Source organism: Dasypus novemcinctus, chromosome 15 (assembly GCF_030445035.2).
Source record: "Dasypus novemcinctus isolate mDasNov1 chromosome 15, mDasNov1.1.hap2, whole genome shotgun sequence".
Classification (NCBI taxonomy): domain Eukaryota; kingdom Metazoa; phylum Chordata; class Mammalia; order Cingulata; family Dasypodidae; genus Dasypus; species Dasypus novemcinctus.
This window is the reverse complement of record NC_080687.1, coordinates 56,723,376-56,745,972: the sequence shown is the minus strand read 5'-3', so window position 1 is coordinate 56,745,972 and position 22,597 is coordinate 56,723,376. Positions and strand designations below refer to the sequence as shown.

The window sequence follows — 22,597 nt, the reverse complement described above, 5'->3', positions numbered from 1 at the left end:
GTGAGAACCATAAACCCTTCAAAGAAAATGTAGGGAAACAACTTCAAAATCTGGTGATAGGTAGTGGTTTCTTAAATCTTACACTAAAGGTATGAACAACAAAAGAAAAAAATGGATAAATGGGACCTCCTCAAACTTAAACACTTTCATTATTCAAAGGACTGTGTCAAGAAGGTGAAAAGGCAACTCATTCAATGGAAGAAAATATTTGGAAACCACATAGCCAATAAGGGTTTGATTTTCACATTATATAAAGAGATCATACAACTCAACAACAAAAGAGAAAGCAATCCAATTTAAAAAATGGGCAAACGACTTCAATAGACATTTCTCCAAAGAGGAAATACAAATGGCAAAAAAAGCACATGAAAAAATGTTCAATATCACTTGCTATTAGGGAAATGCAAAGCAAAACTACAATGAGATGTCATATTACACCTTATAGAATGGCCATTATTTAAAACAAAACAAAACAGAAAACAACAAGTGCTGGAGAGAATGTGGAGAAATTGAAACACTTCTTCCCTGTTATTGGGATTGGAGAATGGTGCAGACTTTGTGGAAGACAGTTTGTGTGTTCCTCAGGAAGCTAAATATAGAGCTGCCCTATGATCTGGGAATGCCTTTGCTAGGGATATATCCAGAGGAACAGAAAACAATGATGCAAACAGATATTTGAACACCCATGTACATAGTGGCATTATTCACAATTGCTCAAAGGTGGAAACAACCCAAGTGTCCATAAACCAATGAATAGATAAACAAAATGCGGTATATACGTAAGATGGAATACTATGCTGATGTAGGAAGAAATGAAATTGGGACACATATGTTAACATGGACATTATGCTAAGTGAAATAAGCCAGACACAAAGGACAAATATTGTATTGTCTCAATAATATGAACTAAATATGAAGAATAAACACATGAAGTTAAAACCTGAACTATAGGTTACTAGGAAATAGGATGAGGACTGAGAAGAGGTACAGATGTTTAATGTATATGGAACTTTCGATTAGCTTGACTGTAAAAGTTTGGAAATGGGTAGAGCTGATGGTAACACATTATAGAGAGTATAACTAACACAACTGATTTATAAATAGGATTGTGACTGAAGGGGGAAATCTAGGGATGTAAATGTCAATTGAAAGAGAACCAGAGAATAATCTAGGGACTGCATAACAGTGAACTCGGAGGTGGATGAGGATTGAGGCTAATAATACAAATATAAAAATGTTCTTCTATGAACTAGAATACGTATGAGACACTATTACAAGGTGGTAAGTATACAGTGATGCATGGGAAAAAAACAATTAATGTAACTTATGGACCATGGTTAACAGCAATATTGTAATATTCTGGCATCAATGTCAAATAAAGTACTATATGAATGCTAAGAGTCAATAATAGGGGGTATGTGATTTTTTCCATTTGGACTGAAAAAAACATTCAAAGTTTTACTGGGACAATGACTGCAGAACTCAGATGAATGTGAGAGCCACTGAATGTACACTTTGGATAGAGTGTATAAGATAAGGGACTGTATAACCCAATTAACCATGTGATGGAAGATGGACTGTGGTTAACAGTACAAAGATGAGTGTGTTCTCTCATGAAATATTACAAATGTGCAATACTAATACATAGTGTTAATAATAGGGGTGTATAGAAAAATCTACTAAGGGTACGCTCTGGGCTATAGGTAGTATTAATAGTCTGATGGTTTTCTTTCATAATCTGTAACGATTGTTCCACAACAATGTAAGGTGTTGCTGGAGTGGAAGGGTGATGCATGGGAATACTGCACATTATGCACGATTGTTTCATAAGCTCAAAACTTCTTTAATACATTTTTTTTAAACTTTAAAAATTAAAAAAAAATTTAAGAAGAGTGAAGCAACAGGAACTCTTCTTTTTTGCTGATGGGAATGCAAATAGCTCAGCCACTTTGGAAGGTAATATGGCACTTTCTTGCAAAGTTACACACAGACTTACTGTAAGATCCAGCAATTGCCCTCCTAGGTATTTACCCAAGTGAGTTGAAATCTATGTCTATATGAAAACCTACATGTGAATATCTATAGAAGCATTATGTATAATTGCAAAAAATTGGACGGAGCTGAGACATCCTTCAAAGTTGATTGTTCTATAAAGCCACAACTTCCATAGTTGGGAAAGAAAGTTGAACGTGTAAAAAAACTGTGATACATCCATACAGTGGAATATTATTCAGTGATAAAAAGAAATGAGCTACCAAGCCATGAAAAGATATGGAGGAAACTTAAATACAAGAAGAAAGTGAGAACGACTACATACTATATGATTCCAACTATATGACATTCTGGAAAAGGCAAAAGTACAGACACAGTTAAAAGATCAGTGGTTGCCAGAAGATCAGGGAGAGATGGGAAGCAATCAATAAGTGGAGCACAGGGCATTTTGGGGACAGTGAAACTATTCTGTATGATTCTGTGATGGATACATGACACTGTATATTTTTCAAAACCCCTAAAACTAAGGGTACAACACAAAAACAAGCCCTAATGTAAACTATTGATTTTTGTCAATAATAGTTAATATTGATTCATCAATTGTCACAAATATACCACCTGAATGCAAGATGTTAATATTAATAATAGGGGAAACTGAGCAGGGAGTTGGGGCACAGTATATGGGAACTCCCTGTATTTTGTGTGCAATTTTTCTGTAAACCTAAAACTGCTCTAAAATATAAAGTTTATTAAAAAAACAATACAAAACCTGAGTTTAACTTTGGCAGGACATATGCTAAAATTGGAACAATACAGAGAAATTAGCATGGCCCCTGTGCAAGGATGACTTGCAAATTTGTGAAGCATTCCATGTTTTTGTGCATGACTGTTTTGTAAATAAGTTCACAACTCCTGAAATAAAAATGTATTTAAAAAAACTTGATGTACACAAGGATATTTTGGCTACCGCATTGCTACAGTACATATTCAAGAGCCTTAAGATGTAAACATAGCTGTTATGTACAATGTGGGAAGAAAACAATTTTTTACTTTGTACTTGTGAGGTTACCTAGGTGAGCACTTCCAAGCTTGAATTAAACAATCTTGCCTCCTGTCACAATGACACAATTACCGCTAAAGAAAACTTCATGTTGTAAATCTGAGAAATAGTACCCACCTCTTCTCAATTTATTATTAAGTCCTTTTTTCTAAAATGAGAATACTATAATGCACAGTATGTATTTCAAGTAAAACTGAATAGAGAAGTGATGTTATGGTAGATGGAGGGAAGGACATTGTTTTTTTCCCTAATGTATGTTCATATGGAGGCACACTTTCTCCTATTCAGTGGTATTCGTTCAATTTTCTGCAAATAAATACATAAATAAATAAATAAGCGTAGATCACAATTAATGGCTGTATTAAAATTGAAATGGTGAAATTGCTGCTTTTGTTCAAAGTTTTAAAGTTTGACCACGGCAATATGGAGAACCTGTATGTCCATATCTGAAAATCAAAAGTTTTGAGGTCATTTGGAAGATATTTGACTATTTTATAAATAAGGCCAGTAAAAATTCCAATTCTTACGTTTTATATGTCTTTTAATAATCACAAGAATTAACTGATGTGCTACAGGGAAACTAGATGCAGTACAACTTACATGGGTTTCCCTATGGATTCCAAGTTCTTGTTTATTAATTTCTTGTTGGTTTAAAATAAAGTTGAACTATTTGTAGGCATAGTATATAACTATTGTCCTCTAATTCTTGGCAGGTACCCATATTAACAAATGTGAAACTTACCCTGTTCATTTTTATTTATCAATTTTTCACACATCAAGGGTGTTTATAATCCTAAATTCGTATTGCAGTTGAATTCAGTACATTTCACTTAAAACGCTTTTAAATATTTTTAATGTTATGTCGTGGTGTGATACTTGCATAATTTTGAAATTTAAAAATACTTGGCAAATACACTTGTATTTGTTAAAATTGCCCCCACCCCATGCATACCTAATACTGAACAACTATAACAAGTGTCTTCATAGCAGGTCATGTGGTTTATCCCAATTGGAAAACAAGACTTCAGATGCTATTTCCTTTACCTAAGCTAATTGCAAACAAATGTTCCCCTTGTCAGAAAGGAAAAGAAAAAAAAGTTAAGCCCGGTGGAAAACCTCTTTCTGTATTTGGTGCTGAGCCTCTAGTTTCCGGTAGCCTACATAGACCAAAGATATGATTTTTCCTTGTGATTCTCCTCAGTCAGGACCATGTTAGTATAATTATTTTATCCTCCATTTGACTTCTATTATTGAATTTAACTTAAGAATATCTAATAACTAGAATTTACTTTGGATCCTAGGGAACATAAGTCTCCTCATTAAAGAACTTCCCATCTATTGGCCAGGAAGAAATAAACAATGCAGTCCCAGAGCTCAAATTGCTAGCATGACAGGCCTCTAGAAGAACAATAATGAGATCCAAAGGTCACAGGAAGAAAAATGCAAACTTTCCTAATAGAACTGGCCGGTCTCTAAAAGTTGATTTGAATCCTTAAGCTGTACAAAAGAAAAGGCTCAGTCCATTATAGAAAGAAAGCCCAATAAATGCAAAGAACAAGCTGCTTTATTATTTATTCCATACTTGCATCACCAAGTGCCTATTCTGAGCTTATTTCTATTTGAAAGACCTTGAAGGTTAGGAACCTATTCAACCACTGTGAAGTTAAATCATTCGCCTGCTGCCTTTGCTATAACACCCACATTCTCAGCATAGCCAGTGGCCACCTGTACTCAGCATGTTCTCACACATGGTCATTAACTTTGAAAACTAAAGCAAGCCAAACAAATCCCAAGGAATAAATGGGTTGCCATAAGAAAACAATTAAAAAGTCACCTGTTGTGAAAAGACATATTTAATCAATCCTGGGCAAAGAGACCACCCAAGATTAAACAGAACGTTTCCTACAAGCCTCGTATTTACAATACAGGTGCATTGTTGTGAATGAGTAATTGTGATGAAAATATATATAGTTGATATGTGTGAGCCCTCAAAATAAAGGTTACCGATATACTAAAAATTAATTAGCCTACTCATTATTTAAAAATATTAAGGATATATTTTTCTTCTTAAAAGTACAAAAATTATATTTTATATAAAACTGAGCATTAGTGATAGTGTAATTGCTAAATAGACTTCATTGTATTCATCAATATTTTGGGCTATAAATTATATTAAAATTTGAAAAATGGATTTGTTGAGAAATTGTGAGTTTACAGAACACTCATGCATAAAATACAAGATTTTCATGTACCACTTTACTATTAACACCTTGCATTGGTGTGGTACATTTGTTACAATTGATGAAAGCACAGTTTTATAAATGTTAAATATAGTCCGTGGTTTATCTTAGCGTTCATGGTTTGAGTTGCACAATTCCATAGATATTTTTAATTTTTAATTTTTCATTCTACTACCATATATAAGTCTAAAATTTCTCCTTTAACCACATTCAAAATATAATTCAATCCTGTTAATTACATTCACTTTGTTGTTCTACAAACACCACCATCCGTTACCAAAAGTTTTCCACTTCTCAATTTGAAATTTTAAGTCTTAACTCCCTATTCCCTACCCTTACCATATGAGGAAAATTACATTCTTTAACTACTTAAAGATGAACTATTAGAGAAATTCCTACAAGTTATTTTCAAATGTTCTAACTGATCAGTTGTTCCTCAAGATAGTCTATTTCAAACATAGTCTTTAGGATTTCCAACATGAACATTTGTAAACATTTCAAAACACTTAAAATTATTGCATTATATATAAGATTTCCAAGTTACTATATTTAAAATTTAAGAATTTATTACATTAATGGAAGAAAACATTCATCACATTGTTTACAACAAAGACTAAATATGCTAAGTTCCAACAAGAAGATATGATTTGTATTGAATACCATGAGGAGAAAATGCACATTTTCACTCATAGATGAAGACACATTAAAAAAGAATATTGTGGAAAGAAGGGTTATTTTAATGATATTAAATAATGTAATTATTACATTATATTAAATCAAAATCACCATAGATATGTTAATAGAATATTCATGCTTAGGGAAGTGGTAAGAGTAAAATTATGATATAATAGAAGTGGTAAATCCCAATACTACAATTTCAATGATCTTAATGAAAACTTTTTTTTTTAAATTAGCATTTGCTTTGTACATCATGTAAACAGAAAATTTGAATGTTTTGCCTGAAATTTGTAGGAAAACAACTGAAAATATACATGGACCTGGGATTCTATGTCTATTAAAATGGGGGAAAATATTCTTTTTGTGTAATCAGTATAGTATACAAAGTGGTTAGGGACATGGATGACCAGGGTTCAAACCTGTCTCTACCACTTACCACTGTGTGACACAAGGAAGGCAGGTTTCTAAGTTTCTTAAACTGTAAGTGCCTCAGTTTGTTCATTAGAAAAATGGGCCCAATATTAGCACCTACCAAATAGTAAGATTACTACCTCACCTGTGAGATGAAATTATAATTGTAAGATTAAAATGATTATTAAATTCTGTGATATAAGTCAAGTGCTGACATACCATAAGTGCTATTTGCTAGTAATCAATGATGTTGTCATTATTTCACATTTCACAGTTTTCTGAGGATCTGTAATCACCTGTATATTTCAAAGCAGTTCCTTGTACAATTCATGATTAGATAATAAAAAGATTTTCATCACTTTGATTTGAGCGAGGCTCTCAAAGGCATAATGTAGTCAGAAACATAATGCTTGAGGAATTATATAAATGAATTTACTACAAATGCGATAGTGAGAAGCGATAAATGTTAATCTGTTTGCGTTTTACAATATCAGAGAAATGCAAGTGTATGCAACAGAGTGATGCTTAATAGTCTTTTATAGCACTTTAAGGTGACCACTTGGGCACTTTCTATTCTTTCCCTCTACTTTTTCTATAGAAGACATATATTGGCATAGAAATATACTGTAGATATTCCACAGAGCTTAAATAGAGTATTTCCAAAACAGACCCTGTAAGCTTTCTTCTTTTCAAAACACATTTACTTTGGGATTGCTTATACTTCTTGATTTCCTTTTTGTCTGCAGTGTTATTGTTTCTGTGAATTCTACCTCTTAGACAGCTCTTCCTGTTGTTTCCTTCCTGATGTCTTGGTTGATACCCTCACCATCCTTCCTACTGAAAGATTATAGTAGTTTTTTACTGGTACTTTCAAACTTTTGTCTTCTTAAATCTGTCCTCTACACTGTCAATATGGCCTTTCTAAGATCAAACTTGTCATATGTCAATATCCCCATTGTCTATGGAATGAAGTTAAAATTCCACACAGAGCTCTGTGTGACCTCACTTGGTTTACCTCTCCCTTCTCTTCCCCTCCCCACATGTCCCCTCTCCTCTCCTCTCCAATATTAAAAGCACCTTCCCACTGGTGAAATTACTATCTCACTTGTGAGATAAAATTATCTCCTCTCCTCTCCTTTCCTGCCACCTCTCACCTCTCCTTTCCCATTCCCTTCCCTTCCCTTCCCTTTCTACACTCCAGCCATACCAAAATTCTTGTCCTTCTTGAAAAGCATCATGTCCTTCTACGTCTTCATGCTTTTGCATTGTTCTCTCTGGCATATTCGTCTTCCTTTCTTTAACTAGTGAATCCCACTCATTCTTGTCTTGTCTTGTCCTTTGTGAATTCTCCCTTGACACTGCAGAATAGATGATTCCTTCATCCTCTTTCTCAACACAGTGCTATATACCCCCTTCTATAGTGAGATTTACCAAATCCTATTGAAACTGCTTCATTTTGTTCTTCTATCATTGAGCTGGAAGCTGCATTATGGCAGTATTCTTCATTATAATAAATTATATATTTTTTTCCTAGAGAGAAAATTTAAATGTGTACATATATATATGTATCATTAATTATCACCATCTTGTCATAAAATAAACGCTGGTTTTACACTAAAAGTTGGAAAATTATACCCTCAGAAAAAAGAAATATCTTCTAAATTCAATCTACAATATTTATAAAAATTTGACTGAAGTTGTTTTCTGTTCGTTTGTGTGTCTGTTTGGTATTATGTAGACATGTGAACACTTTGTAATGGACCAGCACATGTCCAGGATGTGCTATTGGGAACCACTGATTTAACCTACCAAGTTTAGTTTAACTTGGGTTCAAGAATATTCAAAAGGGACCCCAAAGCTTATTTATGCTTATTACTGTGATTATTTGGGGATGCACTGCTCCTAGGAGAGGTCCCAAGATGAAGACTTCTGATAGTCATTGAATGAATAAGCATGTTAAGAATTGGGACTCTGTTAAATTATGTGATTTGAGAGATAAGTATATATATCAAATCAAGTTACAAATAAGTTATTTTCTACTCTACTTTTGGTTCTTCCCAGCCTTCCATTTAGCTTTAGTTGCCCTGTCAATTTTTCTGTTTTTTCTCTTTCACTTGATTTCCACACTGCAAAACTCTCTTTATTTTCCTTTAATCTAAAAGTATTTATTCTACCAATATTGCAGAATTTTTTTACCTCTGTCCATTTTATGGCAAATTAACATAGACATTTTCTAATTTCTATTCATGATTACTATGCTATTTATTAAATGTCATAGAAGTCAAATTTTTACTCTTAATATCTTATATATATGGGTGCATCATATTTATTATCTATTAGAGACTGCAAGAAAGGAACAAGGTAGAATTTTCTAACTTTCAAAAGAGGATGGTTAATGCATTTGAAACATTTAGATAGCAATTGTAATTCTTATTCTGCTTTAGAACAACTAGATTCTGATCTTAGCTATAACAAAGACAAAAGAGTTGTTTGATCTCTTCTTGTTTAAGTTTATTCATGACTTGAAGGGGAAAAAGTTTCTGTCTTGCTTAAAGGATAAGGAATATAAATTAATGAGTCAATGTATAAGAAGTATTTTGGATTTCTCAGAAGAATCAATGAAAATAATAATGGTTATAAGAATATTAATGGTAATGTCATTATTATAATATATTGAGGTATTTTATCAGGATTCAGAGTTTAACTAAAATCCATGCTTGGTTCAAAGGCTCATTTTATGCTACTAGACTATTATCTGGTAATTATTAGTTGGAAATAGTTCTGAATCACCAGCATAGTTGAATAAGGAATTTAATCTGGATCAGCTGTGGCCTGCCTCAGATGTGCCTTTTGACAGAAGAAATAGAGCGTAAGTTCTTAGTGTCCTTTTGTGGATTTTCTATCACATTTTTCCTTTGAATTATAATTTTAATATACTCAAAGTCCACCAAATAATTCAAAACAAAATAAAAATGAAAACAGAAAGCTCTCGCCGTGCATCTCCTTTGGCTCTGAGAAAGAACAGAGGGATCAGGAGCAGCAGCAGAGACCACCAGCGAAGAACAACCTTCTTATAAACAGCAGGAAGGAACAAGCACTCCAGGAAGGACGAGAGGAGCCCCAAAGAAAGGTCTGTAACATGAAAGGGTGTGTGTCTGGAGGGTGAAAGGCAAGATGGCTGTGAACTTCTTTTGAAAATGGTAAATAAAATAGCATTGCCATGTAAAATGAGAAAACATTCCAAATGTAATGTAAACCACACACAGAAATGTCCAATGGAAATACAATATAAATTTAGAATATTCTTTAACTTGACTATTTCTAATTACAGTTTGGAATATCTTAAACATATAAAATACACCTTTCAGTGAATGTTAAAGGTTGACATATTGCATTATTTCCTTTAGGTAACATTTTCTTGAACAATGGCAAGCAGCATGACGATTCAACTTATGAATTTGGTATTTCCAATAATTATTTCCAAGAATTACTGGTGACTTGGGCCAGCTACCTTAAGAGAACCTTTGTGTCAGCCCTCATCACCCTTGTCAATTAACATTTTTCTTATTTCTTCTTCAAATGCTACCCAAGAGCATCTTCTTCCTAATGCCTTCCAAGATCACACTCCTTCAGTATGAACAAACCCATAACTTATTTTTGGTAGCTCTATCCCACTGCTTCTGGTTCTGTTTGTGTACTCAATATATATTCCTGCCCCACATATTTTCATATATATTTGGGACTTGTTTTATTCCCTTCACTGGTTCAGATGGTTTCATGCAACCATTTTCCTTGTAGAAATGCTACATCTTTCTCTTTGCTTAGTGTGTGGTATTTAGTGTTAATGAAACTTCTGCTACTTTTGAACCCCATTTTGAAGAGCTTGATTTAGGGTATGGCATAACTAACTCTTTGATAGGTCATACTTGCTATTGTTTCATCCTTAAAATTTACACATAGAAACACATGTGCATTTTATCCATTTTTCATTGTTTCCTCATCTACTTAATGTGCAACATTTATGAATTCTTTCAAAGATAATTCACGTTTTGTCTCACCCAAATGGCCTTTTTTGGCTACTGCATCAAATACTAATATCTTCCTTCATTGAACTACAACCAGCCTTAAAATATATACTGTACTATATAATAGTGCGGCCTCTTAATTATGTAAAGGAGGAACCTATGACAAAAAGAGGCAAAGAGATTTTCTCAGGCACACAGTCATTAAGTGAGATGATATAAAGCTGTTAACATTAAGCACTCTCTGAAGATTAGATATTATTATAGGTAATGGTGGTTATCGGTACTTACTTAACTGGTTCATTTGAGATAGTCTTGTGTTCCTAAATAGACTATACACCTTTCAAGCAGTTATGAATTTTTATTTTCTTGTATCTCATTTGCAGCTTAGCAAAGTGGACAAAGCATTTGCTAGTTGTTTTATTGACAGCAGGGAGCCAGAAGGTAGGGAAAAGAAGAACTACGAAAAATGAAAAAAATCCTACTGAGACAAAAAGTAAGTGACAGTAAGATGGTTGCAGGCAAGAATCGAGTGGGATATGGAGACTGTTTGGAGAAGCTTACCAGAGAGTTACTATTCTAGAAGTAAGCCAAAGTATCTATTCTGGCAGTTTCTGGCTCAAATCTCAGTTCTACAAAACTAAAAATGTTAACATTACTTAGTTCCAAGCCTGTGATGGTTTGAGCTTTTATTTCCTTTATATTTTTCTATGACTCTATTGTATATAAATGGATATACAACCATGATGCAAAAGGAAAAGATATAATTTTTTTTTCTATAAAGAATGGAATTCATTCAGAGAAAACAGTGGAAACTGCAATGCACAGGTATAGCCCAAAGAAAAATTGACAAAATAGATTCCAGAAACATTATAATAAAACGTTAGACAAAGTGGGAACCAGGAAGGGAAATGAGCTTTAACAGAAAGAAAAGAAGTTTATGGCTTCGTGTGGCTTAAGGGAGAAAAATCTCACCCACATTGCTCCCTTTAAGAGTTTTTCCAGGTTTAACAAGTTGCATGGAGGTTCCCATATGGCCATTAAAGAATTATATTATAAAATAGAAAAATAATAAGTATATTAAAAACAGTATATAATCATGCTATTAGAAGGGCAGAGTCATGCCATCAGCACATTATATTTAGGAGTTTAGAAAAGTGGGTACTCAGTAAACACCATATACAATGTAGGCTTTGAGTTTGCTTTTTAAATCCAATAAATAACTAAATAAATAATGCAGTCTTGATAAGCCTCAAAATAGAAAGTAAATGGCCCATTAAGAAAACACATTAAGAAATCTTACTGAATCATGCATGGGACTCTTCAAGTGCCCGTTATTAGCCAAATGCATGCATCGATAGTATTACCCACACTGAAAACAGTCTTGTTAAATCCACCTTCAAACTATAAATTCCCATTTTCGGTCAACTATTGATCATTGTTTCTAATTTGAAATTTTATAATTTTATAATATTGCTACAATCATTGCTTTAAAGTGGCATGTTTTGATGGTTCATTTTAAGGAGGAAATACAGTCAGAAAAAATTTCAAACTAGAGCTAGTATCCAAAGGAAAGTTTCGTAAGTGGGCCTCTGTTCATGTTCACGTTCAACATGAAAGAGATAAAGCAATGGGCTTCTTTTTAATTACACTGCAACAATAGACAAATCAGCAGTCTAAAATAAATCTTTTAAAACATATTCCAGCAAATGCTAAGGATACAAAACAGACTTGCTGGTTCACTGGGTATATACTGTTTAAGGATGTTATACCTATTTTCTGAATTCTAATTAGAATTTCTGAATTCTAATTAATTCAAATGTATTTGATTTCATAAGGAGTTACTAATTAAGTCACATTCTCTTTTAAACATACAAGGCTCTTCAGTCTGCCTTCTGGACATATCTTGAAACTTATGATTAAAATTGCTCAGTCAGGTGCCACTGGGCCTTGTAACAGAATGTTCTGTTTACTCTGGTGAACACAAACTCTTTGACAGGGTTTTATCAACTTCTGCCTACTTCACTATCTATAAGCTGTTCCTTCTCAGCTTTTGCTGATTAAATTTTAGCTCTACCTCTTTGAACTCTATTTCCCTAAATTTACTACATACCAAATTGCTATTTTTACACTTTCCTTTTAATATCACTTTCTCCCTAGTCTTCTCAAGCTTCTTTTTACACATATTTTTCTTAAATAGAATAACTGTAGGTTTACAGAAAAATCATATAAAAAATATAACATTCCCATATTCCTCCTACCGCATTATTAACACTTTGCATTAGTGTGATACATTTGTTACAATTCATGAAAGAACATTTTTATAATTGTACTATTTAACTGTAGCTCATTATTCACAATAGGGTTCAGTTATATGTTTTGTCTATTAACTTTTATTCTGCTTACTTATATATGACCTAGTTTCCCCTATTACTCAGATTTACATATATAATTCAGTGCTGTTAATTACACTCACAATCATGTGCAACCATCACCATCATCCATTTCCAAAACTTTACCATCAACTCAAAAAGAAATTCTGTACAAATTAAGTATTTATTCCTGATTCCCTACCCCAGCCAGCCTCTGGGTAACCTATATACTAGATTCTAAAATTATGAGTTTGTCTATTCTAATTATTTCATATTAGTGAAATCATACAATATTTTTCTTTTCATGTCTGGCTTATTTCACTCAGCATAATGCCTTCAAATTTCTTCCAACTTGTTGCATGAACAACATGGATGATCCAGAGCTTCATTCCTTTTTTTTTTTAATCACAGAAATTACATGATATTTTATTAAAAGAAATCCAATTTTCTCTAGAATATAAAACATAGTTTTTTAACAGATCAATTTTAATGATGCATATTAATAAAGCATGAATCCATCAAAGGGTACCATCAATGGTATTTATCATTTAATTTTTAGAGCATTTTCATTATTCCAATAATAATAATAATAATAATAAAAACAGAAAACAAACAAAAAAAGTCATCACCTCTTAAACTCTATGCTTCTCTTGCTGTACATACCTGCTATTGCTCCTTCTCTCTAGTATATTAGTATTAATATTTTGTAAAAACAGTCTTATATATGTTAATATGACACATATTCATATCTCACATGAGGTTTCACTCTGTTATAAAGTCCTATGTTACATTTTTAGCTTTCCTTCTAGTAATTTACATGACCTTAGACTTACACTTTCAACCACTGTCATACCCATATGATAGCTCTGCTAGTTACAAACACCATGATGAGCTTTCACCATTTTATTTCCAAAGATTTACAAGCAAACTTTTTACCAATTCTGCACAGATTAAGCCTCAGCTTTCCATTCTCTACCCTCATCCTATTTTCTGGTGACCTATATTAACTCTATGAGTTTACATAATATATTTAGTTCATAATAGTGCATACATTATTTGTCCTTTTGTGTTTGGCTTGCTTCATTTAACATAATGTCCTCCAGGTTCACTCATGTTGTCAGGTGCTCTATTACTTCATTTCTTCTTACCACAGCATAATATTCCATCATGTGTATGCCCCACAATTTGTCTATTTATTAGTTGACATAACCTGGGTTGTTTCCAACTTTTGGCAATAATGAATAACACCAATATAAACATTGGTGTGCAGATGTCTGTTTGGGTAATTGCTCTCAATTCTTCTGGGTGTATACCGAGTAGTGATACTGCCAGGTCACATGGTAAGTCTATATCCAACTTCCTTAGGAACTGCCAAACAGTCTTCCACAGTGGCTTTACCATTCTACATCTCCGCCGGCAATAAATAAGTGTTCCTATCTCTCCACACCCATCCAACATTTACAGTTTTCCAACTTTTAATAATACTGACTTTTTAATATTGGCCAGTCTAATAGGTGTGTAATGACATCTCATCATAGTTTTGATTTGCGTTTCTCTGATGGCTAGTAATGTGGAACAGTTTTTCAAGTGTTTTTTTGCCATTTGTATTTCTTCTTTGGACAATTGTGTTTTTAAGTCTTTTACCCATATTTTAATGAGGTAGTTTGTCTTTTTATTGTTGAGTTGTATGATCTCCTTTATATATCATGGATATAAAAACCCTTATCAGATATTTTCTCCCATTGTCAGTTGCCTTTTCGCTCTTTTGACAAAGTCTTTTGAGGTGCAAACGTTTTTAATTTTGAGGAGGTCCCATTTATCTGTATTTTCTTTTGTTGCTTGTACTGTGGGTGTAAGCTTTAAGAAACTACTGCCTACCACACAATCTTGAAGATGTTTTCCTATATATTCTTCTATGAATTTTATGGTTGCTGCTTTTATAGTTAGGTCCTTGATCCATATTGAGTTGGTTTTTGTATAACGTGTGCAATAGGGTTCCTCTTTCTTTCTTTTGGATATGGCTATCCAGTTCTCCCAGCACTATTTGTTGAATGGACTGTCCTGGCCCATTTGGGAGGGCTTCACAGCCTTATAAAAAATCCCTTCACTGTAGATTTGAAGGTCTATTTCTGGGTTCTTGATTTGGTAACATTTGTCAATCTGTCTGTCTTTATGCCAATACCATACTGTTTATGCCACTGTACCTAGGTAATATACTTTAAAATCCAGAAGTGAGATTCCTCCAATTTCATTCTTCCTTGTAAAGACATTTTTGGCTATTTGGGGCCTCTTGTCCTTCCAAATAAATTCGATGATTGACTTTTTAATTTCTGTAAAAAAGCTTGTTGGAATTTTTATTGGGACTACATTGAATCTAAATCAGTTTGCATAAAATTGACATCTCAATGATATTTAATCTTCCAATCCTTGAATATGGAATGTCCTTCAATACACTGAAGTTGTTTTCAGTTTCTTTTAGCAGTGTTTTTTAGTTTTCTGAATACAGGTATTTTATATCTTTGGTTAAGCTTATTCTTAAATAGTTGAACCTTTAGTCATTATTATAAGTGGAATTTTTCTTTCTGATTTACTCTTCAGATTGCATATCAGTAGTGTATAGAATCACCATTGATTTTTGTGTATTGATCTTGTTTTTTGCCATTTGCTGAACTCATCTATTAGTTCTAGTAGCTTTTTTGTGGATTTTCCAGGATTTTCTAGATATAGGGTCATATCATCAACAAGTAGTGCAAGTTTTACTTCTTCCTTTCCTATTTAAGTACATTTTATTTCTTTATCTAGCCTCATTGCACTAGCTGGAACTTCTAGCACAACATTGAATAACAATGGTGACAGCGGGCATCATTGTCTTTTTCCTGATCTCAGTGGGGAAGTTTTCAGTCTTTCACCATCGAGTACAATGTTAGCTGTAGGTCTTTCATATATACACTTTACCATATTGAGAAAGCTTCCTTCTATTCCTATATTTTGGAGTGATTTATTAAGAAAGGGTATTATATTTTGTCAAGTGACATTTCTGCATCAATCAAGAGGATCATGTGATTTTTCTTCTTCAATTTATCAATATGGCTTGTTACACTAACTGATTTTCTTGTGTTGAACCGCCCTTGCATACCTGGGATGAAACCCACTTGATGCCGTATATTTTTTTTAATGTGATTTTGGACTTGGTTTGAGTATTTTTGCATCTCTATTTATTAGAGATATTGGTCTGTAATTTTCTTTTTTTGAAGTATCTTTATTTGGTTTCAGTGTTAGGGTGATGTTGGCTTCATAGAATGAGTTTTGTGGTGTTCTTTCCTGTTCAAATTTTTGGAACAGCTTGAGCAAGACTGATATTATATCATCTTTGAGTGATTGGTAGAATTCAACTGTGAAACCATCTGGTTCTTGGCTTTTCATCTTTGGGAGGTATTTGATGACTCTTCCATCTCTTCACTTATGATTGATTTGTTGAGGTCTTCTATTTTTTCTAGGGTCAGTGTTGGTGGTTAATGTGTTTCTAGGAATTTGTCCATCTTATCTAAATTGTCTAGTTTTTCTGGCACACAGTTGTTCATAATATCCTCTTATTATCTCTGTTATTTCTGCAGAATCAGTGGTAATGTCCCTCCTCTCATTTCCAACTTTTTAAATTTTAGTCTTCTCTCTTTTCTTTGATAGTCTAGCTAAGGATTTGTTGATGTTGATCAACTTCTCAACTATTGATTTTATTGATTATTAATTTTTGTTCTCTATTTCATTTATTTCTGCTCTGATCTTTGCTATTTTTTTCCTTTGACATGATTTGGGATTAGTTTATTCTCCATTTTCTAGTTCCTCCAGGTGTATAGTTAGATTTTCAATTTTAGCTCTTTCTTCTTTTTTAATGTAAGCATCTAGGGTTATAAATTTCCCTCTCAGTACAGCCTTTGAAGTGTCCCATAAATTTTTAGTTTTTTTTTTTTTTTTTTGCATTTCTACATACATTTTATTTTTTTATTTTAAAATTTATTTATTTTAAAGAAACTTTAGATTTCATAAATGTTACATTAAAAATATAGAGGATTCACATATGTGATACTCCTTACCCGTCCCACACTACTCACATTAACAACATCCTTCATTAGTGTGGTATATTTTTTTACAATTGATGAATACATATTTAAGCATTGCCACTGACCATGGATCATAGTTTACATTAAAGTTTACATACTGTTCATGCAATTTTGTAAGTTATAACAAAATATATAGTGGCTTGTATCTGTCATTGAAACATCATTCAGGACAATTCTAACATCCTGAAAATGCCCTTATATTACACCGATTTTTCCCTCACCCTCTCCTCAGAACCCACAGTTGCCTCCAAATAAATGATAAAATTTCTTCCATTGCTATATTAACAATGTCTATAGTAGAATAATAGTAAGTCTACTATCGTCCATTGTTCATTCCCCAGTCTTGAGGATTTGGGGTCAGCACTCTACCTCTAATTGAGAGGGAACCTAGATCCCATGGGGCAGGTGGATGAAACTCGCTAGCAGTTGCAGACTCTTATTGTTCCTTGAAATGGGCACTGTTCTTCATCACCACCTTGCTAGTTGTCCTGAATCTCAGCAGAATGGCAACACTTAATCTCCAGTTAATTGGATTCACCCATAGCTTTTGTTTTGTTTTTGTTTTTGTTTTTAGAAAGAATTTTTTTTAATATTACATTAAAAAAATATGAGGTCCCCTTATACCCCCCACCCCCCTCACCCCACTCCTCCCCCTATAACAACAATCTCCTCCATCATCATGAGACATTCATTGCATTTGGTGAATACATCTCTGAGCACCGCTGCATCTCATGTGGTCCACATCACAGCCCACACTCTCCCACATTCCACCCAGTGGGCCATGGGAGGACATACAATGTCTGGAAACTGTCCTTGCAGCACTACCCAGGACAACTCCAAGTCCCGAAAATGCCTCCATATCTCATCTCTTCCTCCCACTCCCTAGCCCCAGCAGCCACCATGGCCACTTTCTCCACACCAATGCCACATTTTCTTTGATTACTAATCACAATAGTTCATGAATAGAATATCAATAAGTTCACTATAATCCATACTCTATTCCTCCATCCTGTGGGCCTTAGAATGTTTGTGTCCACTCCACATCTATATCAGGAGGGGGATTAGATTCCAGATTGTGTTCTCATCTTCATTCTTCTCAAGATATTTGCTGAATTCTCTTGCAATTTCTTCTTTGAACCACTGATTAAGTGTACCATTTAATCTCCATATATTTATGAATATTTCCTTTCACATTCATTATTGATTTCTAGTTTCCTTCCATTATTATCAGAGAACGTGTTTTGCCCTAATTTCAGTCTTTTTAAATTTAATGAATCTTGTCTTGTGAACCAGCATACAGTCTATCCTGGAGAAGGATCCATGAGTGCTTGAAAAGAATGTATATCCTGTTTTGGGGTGCAATGGTCTATAAATGTATTAGTTTAGTTCATTTATCATATTATAAAGTTCTCTGTTCCTTTATTTATCTCTGTTCAGATGTTCTATCCAATACTGAGAGTGGAGTATTGAACTTTTCAACTATTATTGCAGAGACATTTATTTATCCCTTCAGTTTTGTCAGCATATGCCTCATATATTTTGGGGGCATTCAGGTTAGGTGCATAAATATTCAGTATAGTTATTTCTTCTTGGTGCATTGCCCTTTTATATAATGACCTTCTTCTTCCCTTATAATAGATTTGCATTTAAAATCTATTTTGTCTGATATTAATATTGTTACTCCAGCTTTTTGTGGGTGAGGGGTTTACTACTTGCATGGTATATCTTTTTTCAACCTTTTACTTTTAATCTGGTTTTGTCCTTATATCTGAGGTGAGTCTCTTGTGATAGCATATATATGGCCCATATATATTTTTTCCATTGTATAAGTGTATGTCTTTTGATTTGGGAGTTCAAGCCATTAACATTCAGTGCTATTACTTTAAAGGCATTACTTACTTCATCCATTGTATGTGATGATTTACTTTTCTTCTTACTGCTTTCAGAATCCTCTCTTTATTTCTGATATTTGTCATTCTCAATAGTACGTGTCTTGGAGTATGGCAATTGGATTTTTTCTGTTTGGGCTGCATTGTCCTTGGAATTTTTTTTTCTTCTTCTTGGAAAATATTCTTTATGTCTTTTATAAGAGTTGGGAAGTTCACAGTCATTACTTCCTCCAATATTCTTTCTGCCCCTTTTCTATTTTCTTCACCTTCTGGGACCCAAATAATGTGTATGTTTGTGCATTTTGTATTGTCATTCAATTCCCTGAGACCCTGCTCCATTTTTTTCTATTCTTTTCCCTTTCTGCACTCCTGTATTTTCCAGTTCAGATGTTCTGTCTTCAAAATCATTAATTCTGTCTTTAAGCAATTCAAATCTGCTCTTAAATGTCTCTAATTTACTATTAATTTCAGATATCATGCCTTTCATTCCCATAAGGTGTGGTCTGTTACTTCTCTTTGTAGGCTTTCAAAGTGTTCTTTATGCTTACCCAGAGTCTTCTTAATATCCTTTGTATCTTTAATCATATTTTCTTTCAATTCTTTGAGTTGATTTAGGAGAGTCATGATTATAATTGATTACTTGTCCTAAATCTTGTATCTCTTCAGGATATTAGTTTGTTCCTTTGGCTGGGACATCTCTTCCTGTTTCTTAGTATGGCTTGCAATTTTTTGCTGATGCCTAGTTATCTTAAAATGCTAGTGAATTTACTTTGATGGCCAATTTCTCTCTGTTGCCTGTTTTTTTCACAGTTCTTCTTTGATATTTGGTTCAACTTATTCTAAGTTTTTAAAATTGCTCAGCTTAAGTTATCAAAATTGGGCTAGGGGTACAGATTTTCTCCCAGCAGTTCAGGTTAAGGAAGAGCTAAAAGTGGATAAAGTACTTGGGGCATGCTTCTATGACATATGAAAGTGTTCATCCTGTCATAGTGTATTATCTCAGTGGGTGGAGACCCACAAAATAAACAAGAAAACATTAAACTCCCTTTCTGGGTAGTCTTGCTATGTTTTCAACTAGAGAGGCAAGAATCTGTCAAGAACATAGGCAGTGCCTAATAAAAGAAAACAGACTAGGAAAAAAAAAAAAGACCTAAAAGCAGTTTTTCTCCATACAATTTCCAGACTGGCCAGCTGATGGTGCTTATCATGGAAGTGTTCCTTTCAATCTCTACTTTCTTGTGTTTTTTTGGTCTGGTCAAAGCTGAGATTCAAAGCAGGCTCTGCTTGCCTAATTCACTAAAGAGAAGCCTCCTGACTCCCCCTCCCTTTTCTCTTATAACAGCTGACAGGGAAGAAGACATCTGTTACCCACTCAGTTGCAGTGAGGAGGGATTTTACCATGGCTTAATGTCTTGGGTGGGGGAGAGGAACCCTTCCCTGCAGCCACAGGGGTTTGTTATCACTTGTTGTTTCAGCTTCTTCATCTCTCTGTCCCTCACCTTTCTGGGAGTTGTCTAGCACTGTCCTGGTAGGATGACCCATAGAGCTAGTCCCTCAAACAGCTTATGGGCCTTTCTCCATTGTTTTTGTCAAAGAGTTGAGCCCTGACTGCCTATCTACCCAGTACTCCCTCTTCACTCCTTTTAATGCATAGTTTGTACATACCACATTTTATTTATCATTCATCAATTGATGGACACTTAGGTTATTGCCATCTTTTGGCAGTTGTAAATGATGCTGCTATGAACATTGCCATGCAAATATCTGTCTGAGTTCCTGCTTTCAAGTCTTTTAAGTATTTACCTCATAGAAGGATTGCCAGGTCATTTGGTAATTTTATACTCAGCTTTTGGAGGAACTGACAAACTGGTCACAGTGACTGCACCATTTTACATTCCCACCAGCAATGAAGGAGTGTTACTACTTCTCAACATCCCCTCCAACATTTGTAATTTTCTCTTCTTTTCGTTGTTGTTATTACTAGTAGCCATTCTAGTGGGTTTGAAATTATATCTCATTTCCCGAACAGATAGTCATGTTGAGAATGTTTTCATGTGCTTTTTAGCAATTTAGCCATTTCTAGATCCCCTTTGAAGAAATGTCTATCCATATCTTTTGCCTTTTCTTTAATTGGGTTGTCTTTTTATTATTTTGTTTTAAGGTTTCTTTATACCTTACAGATATTAAATCCTTATCAAATATGTGGTTTCCAAATATTTTTCCAATTTGGTAGGCCATCTTTTCACTTATAACGTCCTTTGAGGGGTAAAGTTTTTATTTTTTGAGCTCCCATCCAGCTTTCATCTGTTTGTTTCTTTTGTTGCTTGTGCTTTGGTTAGTCTAAGAAACCATTGCCTAACATAAGACCCTGAAGATGCTTCCCTATTGGAAACAGACTTGGCCCAGTGGTTAGGGCGTCTGTCTACCACATGGGAGGTCCACGGGGTTCCATGCGCAATGCTGATGCATGCAAGGAGTGCCCTGCCACACAGGGGTATCCCCCAAGTAGGGGAGCCCCACACACAAGGAGTGTGCCTCATAAGGAGAGCCGCCCAAGGTGAAAGAAGGTGCAGCCTGCTTAAGAATGGTGCCCCACACACGGGGAGCTGACAAGCAAGATGACGCAACCAAAAGAAACACAGATTCCCGTGCCACTGACAACAGAAGTGGACAAAGAAACAAGATGCAGTAAATAGACACAGAGAACAGACAACTGGGGTGGGGGTGGAGGGGAGAGAAATGAATAAATAAATAATTTTTTTTTTTTTAAAGATGCTTCCCTACTCTTTCTTCTAGGAGTTTTATAATGCTGCTTCTTATATTTAGGTTTTTGGTCCATTTTGAATAAGTTTCATGGTATTAGATAGAGGTCCTCCTTCATTTTTTTGCATATGGATATCCAGTTCTCCCAGAACCATTAGTAGAAGAGATCGTTTTTCCCCAGCTGAGTGGACTTGGCAGCCTTGTCAATAATTAATTGACCATAAATATAAGGGTCTATTTTTGAACTTTCAAATCAATTACATTGGTCAATATATCTATCCTTGTGCCAGCACCATGCTGTTTTGACCACTATAAGGTTGTAATAAACTTTAAAGTCAAGAAGTATGAGTCCTCTAAATTAATTCTTCTTTTTAAAAAATGGTTTTGGATATTTGGAGCCCTTTACCCTTCCAAATAAATTTGATAATTGGCTTTTCCATTTCTGCAAAGTAGGCTATTGAAATTTTTATTGGGATTGTATTAGGTCTTAATAATGTTTAGTCTTCCAATGCATTAGCATTGAGTACTTTTCTTTTTATTTAGAATTCCTTTGATTTCTTTTAGCAAAGTTTTGTGGTTTTCCACATATAATTCCTATACATTCTTGTTTACATTTATTCCTATATATTTGATTCTTGTAGTTGTTATTATAAATGGAATTTATTTCTTGATTTCCTCTTCATATTACTCATCACTAGTGTATAGAAACACTATTAATTTTTTAAAATTTATTTTTATTGAAGTATATCATTCATATGTGAACATGTATAAACAATAAGTGTATAGTAAAGATTTTGACTTTACAAAATAAACATTCATAACATCATACAGTGGTCTCATACATCACCCCTCCACAACACTTTGCATTGTTTTGTAACATTTATTACAAACTATGAGAGAGCATCATCAAAATATTATTACCTACTATAAGGACTCCTAGAAGAAAATGTAGGGAAACATCTTAAAGACCTGGTGGTAGGTGGTGGATTCTTAAACCTTACACCAAAAGCACAAGTAACAAAAAAAAAAAAATGTGGATAAATGGTACCTCC

The 22,597-nt window shown here is 34.0% G+C and overlaps 1 non-coding gene across 1 annotated transcript; it reads left to right on the top strand.

Annotated features, from left to right (window-relative positions):
- The first annotated feature begins 2,765 nt into the window (after positions 1–2,765).
- On the top strand, positions 2,766–2,870 carry LOC111763575 (U6 spliceosomal RNA). The gene has a single exon (XR_002796417.1). It is a non-coding gene; the product is annotated as a U6 spliceosomal RNA (small nuclear RNA).
- Positions 2,871–22,597: the final 19,727 nt, after the last annotated feature.